The following is an 11,326-nucleotide window of genomic DNA, read 5'->3' on the forward strand; positions in this document are numbered from 1 at the left end:
TTGCAAGCATCATGATTTTATTTTTCTTTATGACTGAGTATATTCCATGGTGTAGCTATTCAACACTTTATCTGATGGTGGGAATCAAGGCTAGCTGCTTTTCCTAGATATTGTGAATATTACAGCAATAAACAGATGTGCAACATTTTTATTTCTATGGCATGCTGCCTTAGATTCCTTTAACTATAGGCAAAGTAATGGGTGGAGCTGGCCCAATGATAATTTTGCCTTTTAAAATTTTTTCTCAGAAATCATCATAGGAACTTCATTAATTGCATTCTCACAATCCATGTATAAGGATTAGTTTTTCTTGAAATTGTCACCACTGGTTGTCATATGTGAGTTTTTGTCAGGATGTTATGTTCATCTTGAGTACAGTGAGGAGGAATGTCAAATAAGTTTGAATTTACCTTTCACTCTTAGGTAAAACTATTGAACACTTTGTAAGTGATTCTTGGTCATTTATCTCTTTTTTTAGAGTGTCCTGTAGTCAGCTTATTAGCCTCCAGCTTATTGGATTGTTTGGTTTTATGCTACTTAACTTTACATATGTGTGTGTGTGTGTGTGTGTGTGTGTGTGTGTGTGTGTATACTCACAATGTCAATTTCCTATCTGAATTATAGCAGGAAAAGAATTATTTATTTTCTTCTTCTGTAGACTCTATTTTGGTTATTGTTTCCTTTTATGTGTAAATGCTTTTTTCATATTATATAATCACATTCTTTGATTCTTGGGATTATTTCCTGAGGTAATGAAACATTTCTCTCAAAGTCTTTGCCAGTGCCTGTATCTGGAATATTTTCTCTATATGTTCCTTTCGATCTTTCAGGTCATGAATTAAGATCTTAGATCCATTTGGGGTTAGTTTTTGTGCAGGGTAATAAAAATCGATCTAATTTCCTTCTTCTACATGTGCCTCTCAAATTTTCCAAACACGATTTGATGAAGAGATTATCATCTTTCCAATGTGTTTTTGGCCCCTTATATGGCTATAGCTGTGTGTGCTTATTTTGCAATACTTGATTTTATTTCATTGGTGTATATGTCTGTTTTGTGCCAGTGTCTTCAAGTTATTGTTACAATGTTCTTTTAAATTTTTGAACAATATCTTCACCGTTAATTTTTCTGTTCAGAATTATTTTTGTATATTCAAGAGAATTTGTTCTTCCATATGAATCTTGGAATTATTTGCTTCCTGGTTCTCTGAAGATTGTTATTGAAACTTTGGTAAGCATGTCATGGGATCTGTAGACTATTGTCAACAACATATGCATTTAAAATAGCCAGGCGTGGTGGCACACGCCTTTAATCCCAGCACTTGGGAGGCAGAGGCAGGTGGATCTCTGTGAGCTCAAGGCCATCCTGGTCTACATAGTGAGTTCCAGGACAGCTGGAGCTACAGGGAGACCCTGTCTTAAAAAGACAAAAAAAAAATTTAATTCTAATCCATGAATACCCATGAGCATCTACTTCAATTTCTTTTTTGAGTGTTTTTATACTTTTAATTGTACAGATCTTTCATCTCCTTAGGCTTATCATTAGGTATTTTTTTTCAAGTTAGCCTCAGAGAAGCTTTTAGGTTGTGGGACGACAGCAGCCAGATGTTTTGTGAAACTATCCCAGTTGCTCTTAAAGTCCTTATTTCCAACTGGAACTACATTGAAGGTATTGTGAGTGGGATTTTTAAGTATATTTTATGTACTATTTTTATTTTATGTGTATGTGTGTATTGAGTGCATGCATGTAAGTGCACCCATGTCATGCAATACCTGTGGAGGATTTTAAAGGGCATCAGATCCCCCTAAACTGGAGTTACAGACAGCTGCCATGTGGATGCTGAACTTCTATCCCTGGTCTTCTGCAAGAATAGTCAGTGCTCTTAACTGCTCAGTCATCTGAATGGGATTTTTATTACTAATTTTTTTTTGTCATAGAGTTTCTTTTTGGTATATAGAAAAGCTAGTAATTTTTATGCTGATTTTGTATTGTGCTATTTGTCTGAAAGTGTTTATCAGGTCTAAGTGATTTATGGTGTGATTTTTAGTCTTTCTAATACAAGATCACTTCTTCAAGCTATAAATGATTTGATATCTTCCTTTCCTATCTTAGTGACTTTTATTTATTGTCTTTTTAAACACTATTTATTGTTTTCTTCCAAGCTCCTTCTAGAAGGGCCCATTAAGCTCTGCTTACAGCATTCAACCTCTTTTCTACTCCAAACTTCCAAAATCTTCCATATTCCTCTCAAAACCAACATGATCATGTTCCTCACAGCTAGCACTTTGTTCTCTGGATCCAATTTCTGTCTTAGTTACTTTTCTGTTGCTATAATGAACCACCATGACCAAGGGAACTTATAGGAAGAAGAGTTTGAGCTTAAGGTTCCAGGTTTCAGAGGGATTATAGTCTCTCATGGCAGGGAGGAATGGTGAGGGGGCCAGAGCAAGAGGAGAAAGTTAAGCTCTCACATCTTCAAGCAGCCACAGGAAGCAAAGAGTGGAAATCTAGCAGTGCTTAAGAGCTCTCAAAGCCTGCCCCAGTGACACACTACCTCTGTAGTTTGTGAAATGCTAGTTTTAGTAATTCAAATAAGTTAGATCAATATGTTTTCCCTGCTGAGAGAAGTTTCTGTGTGTCCGATTTCTTTAGGAGTTCCTCAGTCTGAGACAACTGCCCGCCAGATAGCTTTCCCTTTTATGGAATAGGGATCATATTTCCAATTCAGAGCTCACAATGTGTGAGGATCTGAGGTAGTCAGAAATGTGCATCCCTTCCAGTATTAACTTTGACACCAGGTGCCTTCTTTGTGCATGGATCTGAATATTTTTTATTAATGTACCACAGTTCTTGCCGGAGAATATTTGCTTCCATTTGTGAAACTGTGGGAGGTTCAGCAACCTTGTTATTTCCAAATTTGATACGTGACTAAGCAGTGGCAAGAGTGTTGCTTTCTATTCTTTCTATAGTCTAGTTGCTCTGGGATTCTCATGGGGAATCTCCTCATCAACCTTCTGTGCCACACTTCTACTCCAATTTCTACAGCCTGTGTTGCCCTGACCATCTCTCTGCCTACTATTTACCAGTCTCTTGACTGCTATTTTATACTCCACTCAGTCTCTCTTTAGCTTACTTTTGCTGTGGTACATATCCCCTGAGGGGCCAGCACCATTCTAACAACTAACTACCGCTGCCAACCTTGAACCTGTGTGAGTAGTGTAGTATCTCTGGATGCTGGCTGGTGGTCACTCCTGAGTGCTACTCCCATGGAAGATTTGTGCAACTCACTTATGCTTTTTTTCTTTTTTCCCCCTAAACTTTTCAGCTGTCCTACCTCTCTCTGTTTCCAACCTTTGTCCAGCATACCTATCTTAGGAATACTGTATTCATTTTTTTGTATTCATTTTTTAATCATTACTCATTTATCAAATCAGACAGAGGAAGCTTCTAATATGCCACTTTATCTAAAACCAAGTTTTTGTTTTGTAGCTTACACATGACAATTGCAAACAATGATTCATGTATGGTGTGATATTTCAAAAACATGCATACATACAAATGATGTTTATGATGGTTAACCTTAAATGAATTACATAAAATAAGGTAATGCACACTTTGAGTGTTGGTTGAGGGTGTATCCTTAGAGGAATAAGTGAGGTGGCAAACTCATGCAGAATGTGTGCAACAAAATTCGATGTTGCAAGGCTCCAAATTGAATAAAAAAGAGACAAGATTAATAATGGACAGGCATTCCCAGTTTTCTTTGCTTCCTGGTTGCCTTTACATTACATCAACTTACATTCTCTTCCAATAACTTCCCCAAAGGACTGAATCCTGTGTATTCATGAAACCCTTTCTCCTTTTACATTACATATGTAAAATGTTTTAGCAACCACATTATCAAAACTAGATAATACAATGGTATTTAGTTTATCTGGATTCAGAAACATTTAACAATTCTTTGTGGTGAAATTGTACAAAATATGTTTTATATGCCTTAATATGCTATGTAACTATGTTATGTCCTAAGAGCTATATTTTCAGTCTTAACATGAAAATTTTAAATATTTATGATGTACAAATTATCTGCTTCTCCTGTATTTATTATGGCTTTGTTAATATTCCAAGAAATTGTTGTAAATATACAAGTTTAATATGTTTTTCTCTTATATTTAAATTTGTGTATATTTTATGTTTATGATGTGAGAAATATTTCCACATCATTTGGTATATGGTTTAATTATTCAGACATCATTTGTTGAACAGATTGTCTCTGATTCAATAATTTGGCACATTAGCAAAATCTATAAGGTATTGATGTATTCATTTATATCTTGATATTCTAGTTTATGTCATACATGTATTGGTTTATCATCATGCAGATAGCACTTGATTTTTGATACTGAATCTTCCAAACAAAGTTTTAATTTTGTAGAACATGAATTACTCAAACTTTATTCTTTTATCATGCTTTTTTGTCTACTTGGTATTCTTTGATGTTCCATAAGGAGATTTTCCCTTTTCTGTGATGCACGCTTTTGGAGTTTTGTATAGGATGAATTGCATTCACTTTTCAGGTAATATTTTCATGTAAAGGATATTTTACTTTCCAACCCATAAATACATGTTGGGCACCATTCCATTCATAATCATCTTTTTAAAACTTATGTCACCTACGTTTTGATATTATCAAACAGCACTCCTTTATCTTCTTGTTTGAACTTGTTGATAAAAATCGATTAATTATATCCATAGGTTGACCAAACTACAAGACATTGACTCACACCCAAGAGCACCTGGGAAACAGATTAGACTGTATAGGTCCTTTAAAAAATCAAATAATAATGGGGGACATACTCTGAAGTCTCCTATTCTCTAGATTTTGGCCAGTTGTGACTTTCTATATTCATTGTCCTGTGTTGCATGAGAAAGTTTTGATGATGAGAGGTAAGAGATGCACTAGTATTTTCTCTACCAAAATTATGGAATGCGTCACAAATTTGCATGTCATTCTTACACAGGGGCCGTGTTAATCTTCCTTATAGCATTCTAATTTTAGTATAAGTGCTGCCAAATTTAGCACTCTCTAATTTTAAAATCATTTTTTTAGTTTATTCATTTGTAATTTCCATTTTATACTGAGGTTTAAAGTTATTTTACACACACACACACGCACACAGAGTTTTGTATCTTTTATTTTCAGAATAACATCACATACAATAGAAGTGGGACATATGTGGATTCAGTTTGAAAATGTGAACAATTTTCCTAGGAAGAAATAAATCATCTATTTACTCCCTGATTTGTCATGAACAGACCAATGAAATGATTTCATCCAAGTCCAATCTGATAAACAAATAACATTATTTGAGATATTTAAGCACAGAGGAAGCTGCTTCATCATAAACTCCATTGGCAGAATAGGTAATGTGCTAGTTTGAATGAGAACTATCTATCAAAGGCTCAAGTATTTGAAAACTTTTTCCCCAGTTGGTGGTGCTATTCAGGGAGATGGTAAAATCTTTAGGAAGTGGAGCCTTGCTGGAGGAAATATGTCACAGGGTGCCAGCTCTGAGGATTCACAGCCTTGCCAGACTGCCACTGCACTCTTTCCACTTGTCTGTTTTAAGATGTTCTCTCAGGTTCCTGCTCTTGGTGCCATGTGAACCACGTGTTGCTGTGCCTTTCTGCCATAATGGCTTGTATCCCTCCAAACTGTAAGCCAAAATAAAGTATTTGCTTCATAAGTTGTTCTTGGTCATTGTTTTATCACAGCAACAGAAAAGTAACTAATCCAGGTGGAAACGTACAAATGCTGCATTACTGGAGTCCCTACCTCTTACCAACTTGTCACTTATGAGGTGGATCACATGTAAAAATCATGTGCAGACTAGGGGTATTAGAACACTAGCTGGTCTCTCGGGTAAGGATCTATAAATCTCTGCTTTCTACCAAATAATATTAACAGCCTTGTTATTATCACCATAATCTTAGCTGCCAGTGTATTATATTGCTAATTTAATTGGCATGAATACTAGTCAAGTTTTTCACTAAGCCACCACTGCAATTCTGCTCATGATGAACACCCAAAGGAAAATTACTCTAGCCATTATATTTGTATATTCTTAATGCTTCTCCATTGTGATGTTAATTGCATAATTCAAGGGAGGAAAATATATATACATATATATGTATATATGTATGTATATGTGTGTGATTATTCTCTACAATAGAAACTTATGCTCGACAGCTTGACAAATTATGGGCTGTAGAGCTACCACTATCCTCTGTAAAAAGAATGATTGAAATTGCTGACAGCAGCAATGATATACAATGTAAAACCAAATATTTAGAGAGCAAGTTTACAGGAACATTGTATCTGTTTAAGAAAACCATGCTATTGGCTTCCCATTGAGAGAATATGACTCACCAGCAATAGGTTTCCCCAAGCCCATGATTTCCAATACCAAGTATGGATTCCTTCCTCTCGAGAAGACCTTAAATCAAATTGGAAAGAAGTTGGCTGTACCTACAATAGTCCTGTAGCCATTGCATCAGAAGGGACACTTTATGTGGTGTGTTGATAACTTTACTACACAAGTCCACAGTCGAATAGGACTATTAGTAAGGACTGCCCCAGAGCACCTTGATGACATCTTCTAGTACTATGAATTCTAGCCACACAGAAGACAATTCTACCTCAATGTTAACCAATTTCTGTGTCTTAGAACTAGAACATATGGGGTTTATGTCAATAATGATTTATCATCTACTTTTAGCATGCAGGCGGTCAACACCAGTAACAACAGCCTGTATAGTGGAAGTATTACTGAAAATTTGAGGCATCCCTTATTAGGTGCCTGATGTTATGGGAGAAGTCAGAGTTAATTATCAGGGTTCTTAATCTCATTAATAAAAGGTTATTGATCCCTTCCAAATTTAATGTTAGGTCTCCACTTAGGTATTCTATTTTCAGAACTATAAGTTTTCAGTTAATGGAACTTTATTGCTACTTGAACAGTGAGAGAGGCTCAGGGACCTCTCTGTCCAACAACTTATAGGAATGTGACCCAGCTCTGGCACTGTGATTTTCATTTAATAACCCATGTCTTCACTGTGTGTTCTTCTGCTGTACATACACTGTACTTTCTGTATTTAAACTATTTACTTACTCTTTTTTATATTCTTTCAGATTATTTTTCAAATCTTTAAGGCACTCAAAGGTTAACATTAATGTAATGAAACCTTTTTGCAAAGGTTAGCAGGATCTTTGAATAACCACTCATCAATTTTAAGCAAAGGCAAATTGGTGTTGTAACTCAGCTGATGTAAAAAAAAAAAAACAAAAAAAAAAAACAAAAAAACAATAGCTAGGTCCACTAAGGGGAAAATTTTTTCTTAAATTATACTAATTGTTTTGTCAAAATGACAGTGTTGGCTATAGCCTTGAGGAGAAGGGAAGCATGAAAGGAAGGCGCTGTCTACTTAGCTCTCTAGTCCACATTTTATGTAAGTAGTTTGGCTTCTTTACTGGTCACACATGGCATTTGAAAGTGTTCCTAGCTAGCCCCACATTACCTCTTTTTCTATAGGCTTCATTTCTCACATGCAGAACTATATTCACAGTTCACATCACTGGGTAAATCTCCAATGGTGGTATGTGTGTTCCAGCCAAACATCCATTTCCAGGACACTTTCCAAAATTGGGGAAGTACATACAGTACATTTAATGGCTTATAGCCACAATATTACCTTTATGTGAAAAAAAGTTTCTTCTAGAAATTCTCTCTGGGCATACAAATCTTGCCACAATAACTTTTGCATGACCCAGAAAGGTCCCTCTCTTTGATGCTCCTTTTCTCATACTGTCGTGACTCATTTAATACTTTATAAGCCTGATTTACATGTCAATTTAAGTGACTCACATCGAGTATATCCTCCTGTATTTCAGAAACACCATATCCCAACATGAAACTCAGCAAAGCTAATAAAGCCCTATACCAGTCCCAAGTTGCCTGCTGAATTCTTTCTTTCTTACCACCCTGATGGCCACAATTCTATACTACCCTGGGAAATTGCATCAAATGTTGTTTCTTTCATGTTCAGTTTCCTCACTATACTTTCTAAGTTAATCTTGTCCCCCTCAATGTCCAATTCCTCCCAAGGATTCCAAGTTTAGTCTCCAAAGAAGGGGTATTGAATACAGACTGAATTTATACTCTATTCCTTTAAATATACTTATTTATTATTTTTATTTTATGTGTCTCAGTGTACATCTGTAAGTACATCCGTGTTGTTTAATGCCTGTGGAAGTCAAAAGAGGGTGTTAGATCCCCTGGAACTGGAGTTATAGAGGGTTGGATGGTTTTTAGTTTCCATGTGTGTTCTGGGAATCGAACTTGGGTCCTCTGCAAGACTAGCCAGTGCTCTTAACCACTGATCCATCTGTTCAGCCCTGATACTTTTTATGCCTCCCCTGCAAATATACAAAAGAGCAAACCAGTACTTCTATCTTATATTCCCTCACATCCACATTTATTTTTACCAAATGAGAAGCTAACAAAGAAGATACCTCTCACATGTCTGTTTGTATATGTAATTCCTCCTGTATGTGGGAAAGTTTTCTCGGTGCAGAGAGCTCAGTTTTGATTGATGCCTTATCAACAATGAAAATTCTTCCACAGCCTCCTTACAATCATGCTACATGTGATGTGGTCAAGGGTTTCCATATTTCCCCTTGCCAAAAAATTCTTATGTGGCATACTGAGTTTGATAAGGATATGCATCAGTCCCTAATTCACGGAAGATGACAGCCATATATGATTTTTCTCACAGAAGTTGCACCCTGCATTTCTCTTTTGGAAGACAGTTCATATTTAGTCATGTATTTTGCCACCAGGAGCAAGGCTTATACAGCTGCTCCACCCAGACTCATTTTGGTTCTGCAAGCTCCATATTTGATCACCAAATCATTGGGCTAGTTTTCCTGAAGTGACATAAAGAAATGCCTATTCTACTGAGATAGGCCAGAAAACAACAGAGGAATTTTCAAAATATAAAATTATTAGGAACTGCTTATCAACAATGCAAAATACTGAAAGCATGTAATGGTCAGAGTACTGAAATGGTTATTTGAAAAATGTAGAGGCTGATGTATGCCACCATGAATATTAGAGACATTGAAAGATTGCCATATGAGCTTATGTTCTAATAATGGCATGCTTTTCCTTGTGGAGCATGTAGTAAATATCCTGTCATAGCCAGAGATGTAGCAGAGTTGTTGTAGGCATAATGAAAATGCTAGAGATGTCTTTAAGGTAAAATTATTTAGAAAGAGAACTTGTCTGAAACACAAAATAAAAAGTGTTGGGAATTTCTACCAATTATATCTCCTTCAAGGCTTCCTATTGTATCTAATGTGGTGGACATGCAAAGTCAATAGTGTTCAATTCACCAACACATATTGGAAATTCTCTGATCAGAAAACGGGAAAGAAAGAAAAAAATAAGGACTAAGACTGGGTGAGGAATAACAATATTTCTGAAGACTACAGTGTCAAGATTGGCACCAGTGATTTTTACAACCCAAAGACAGATAATTGGAAGACTTTCAAGGTTTTTCCCGTCCCTCTGAGATGTAGTACAAATGGAATTCTGAAAGCCCAAATAGGATGAACATAAACAAGGATAGTCAAGGAATCTGAAAGCTCTGGCAATTATTATTGCAGCAAACATTAAACAACACTAACATATAGCCACAGTAGCATAAATTCTCACATTGTACAGCTGTTTACTTCAATTGCTATTTCATAATACATGTTGCAGCATTACCATTCCACATTAAAGTTAATACCTTAATAAAGGAGCCTAATTCTTAACCTTATTTTAAAAACCTGGGTCCTAACTCAGAGGACCCATAGATGTTGTGCCCTGGGCCTGTGTAGATTCCACCCATACTTTTATTCCAAACATTTTCTCCACCATCAAATGAAGAATTACAAGCTTGTGTCCTCTCTTACCTTATCAGACAGTCCTTTCTTTTCATTCTTAGGCCTAGAATACCTAATACATATGCTATCAAGTGTTCTTTCCAATCTTCTTTGTTTTCAATGAAGACACATGTGCTGTTTTACAGTGCTTTGATATGTAAATTCTGAAGTATACTCATATTCATTTATTATCTTTGGGTAGAGTGGTAAATTGAGGTTCCCAGAAAAAGAAATCAAGTGCTCAGGTCACAAGAACACAGGGTTCAGTGAATTTGCCAAGCTTAATTAAAAGCCATTAGTACAGATTATTTCTATTTCATAAAAGTCATTCCTATACATGTCAAATTTTCAATAAAAACTACAAGATGATTAGCAGAACTGTAAAGAAAAACTACTTCTGAAGAAACGAAGGGGAGAAGTATGACAAAGTAGTTAAATTTATCACATGAACATTCTAACCTGTCCAATATCTCAAGAGATCTGTGGTAAATATATGAATGAACACATGGTATAATCAGAGAATGCTAAATACTAATAAGATTCAAACAATGCTCTAAATAAAAAAGTAAGTGAAAGATAGTGAAGAATGTTTCAACAAGTTCAATATATTGATACAGGGAAAAACAATGAATCAGTGCATGCAAAGAAAAGTAAAGAGAATGTTCTGAAAATGAAATGCAAAAAAAGAATGCAAAAGTAAATTATCAGAACACCCATGAACTGTATGACAACATGAAGTTCTGTAACACAACTAGAATTTTAGAAAAGAAAAAAGGAAAAGGCAGTGTAGAATATTTCAACCAATACTGACAGAATTCTCAAAATTAATAACAGGTATGAAATCACAGACACAGGAAGCTCAGAAAACCAAATGTATAAGTATCAAAATTCACACCTAGTGGTGGCAGTGACTCTCAGTGCAGCAACTTAAAACATTACTACAGGCCTCCTCATTTTATTAAGAACCTTGGTGCTTCTATGTGGTTCTAAAAATTCTGAACTCAGGACTGGCAAGTAAGAGGAAAAATAACCCAGAAGCCAAGATGTTTCTGGCTTCTGGTTACCCATCCATGTGTGTGCTGGTGGGCCCCTGTGGCTCTATGATACTTGTCTGCTTGACTGCTGAACTTGGGCAAAGGGACCAGGCCACAGGCACAACCAGGAAAGACTGAAACCACCTTACTGTACTTCACCCCACTGAACCTGTCTTTGAAAGGGGTATGCCTGTGAGAGTCCACTGCAACAGTGCACCCAAGGTTGACTGCTGCTATAATTCATTGGCTGTTCAGACCTGGCTGCAGTCTGTAACAGCAATGGGAACATGAAACATCTACATATTA

At 36.1% G+C, this 11,326-nt stretch overlaps 1 non-coding gene across 1 annotated transcript; it reads right to left on the bottom strand.

Moving 5' to 3' along the window:
- Positions 1-4,974: 4,974 nt before the first annotated feature.
- On the bottom strand, positions 4,975-5,081 carry LOC115068420. The gene has a single exon (XR_003847767.1). It is a non-coding gene; the product is annotated as a U6 spliceosomal RNA (small nuclear RNA).
- Between the last annotated feature and the right edge of the window lie 6,245 nt (positions 5,082-11,326).

This window comes from Nannospalax galili, unplaced genomic scaffold (assembly GCF_000622305.1).
Source record: "Nannospalax galili isolate Female #2095 unplaced genomic scaffold, S.galili_v1.0 scaffold10, whole genome shotgun sequence".
Taxonomy (NCBI): domain Eukaryota; kingdom Metazoa; phylum Chordata; class Mammalia; order Rodentia; family Spalacidae; genus Nannospalax; species Nannospalax galili.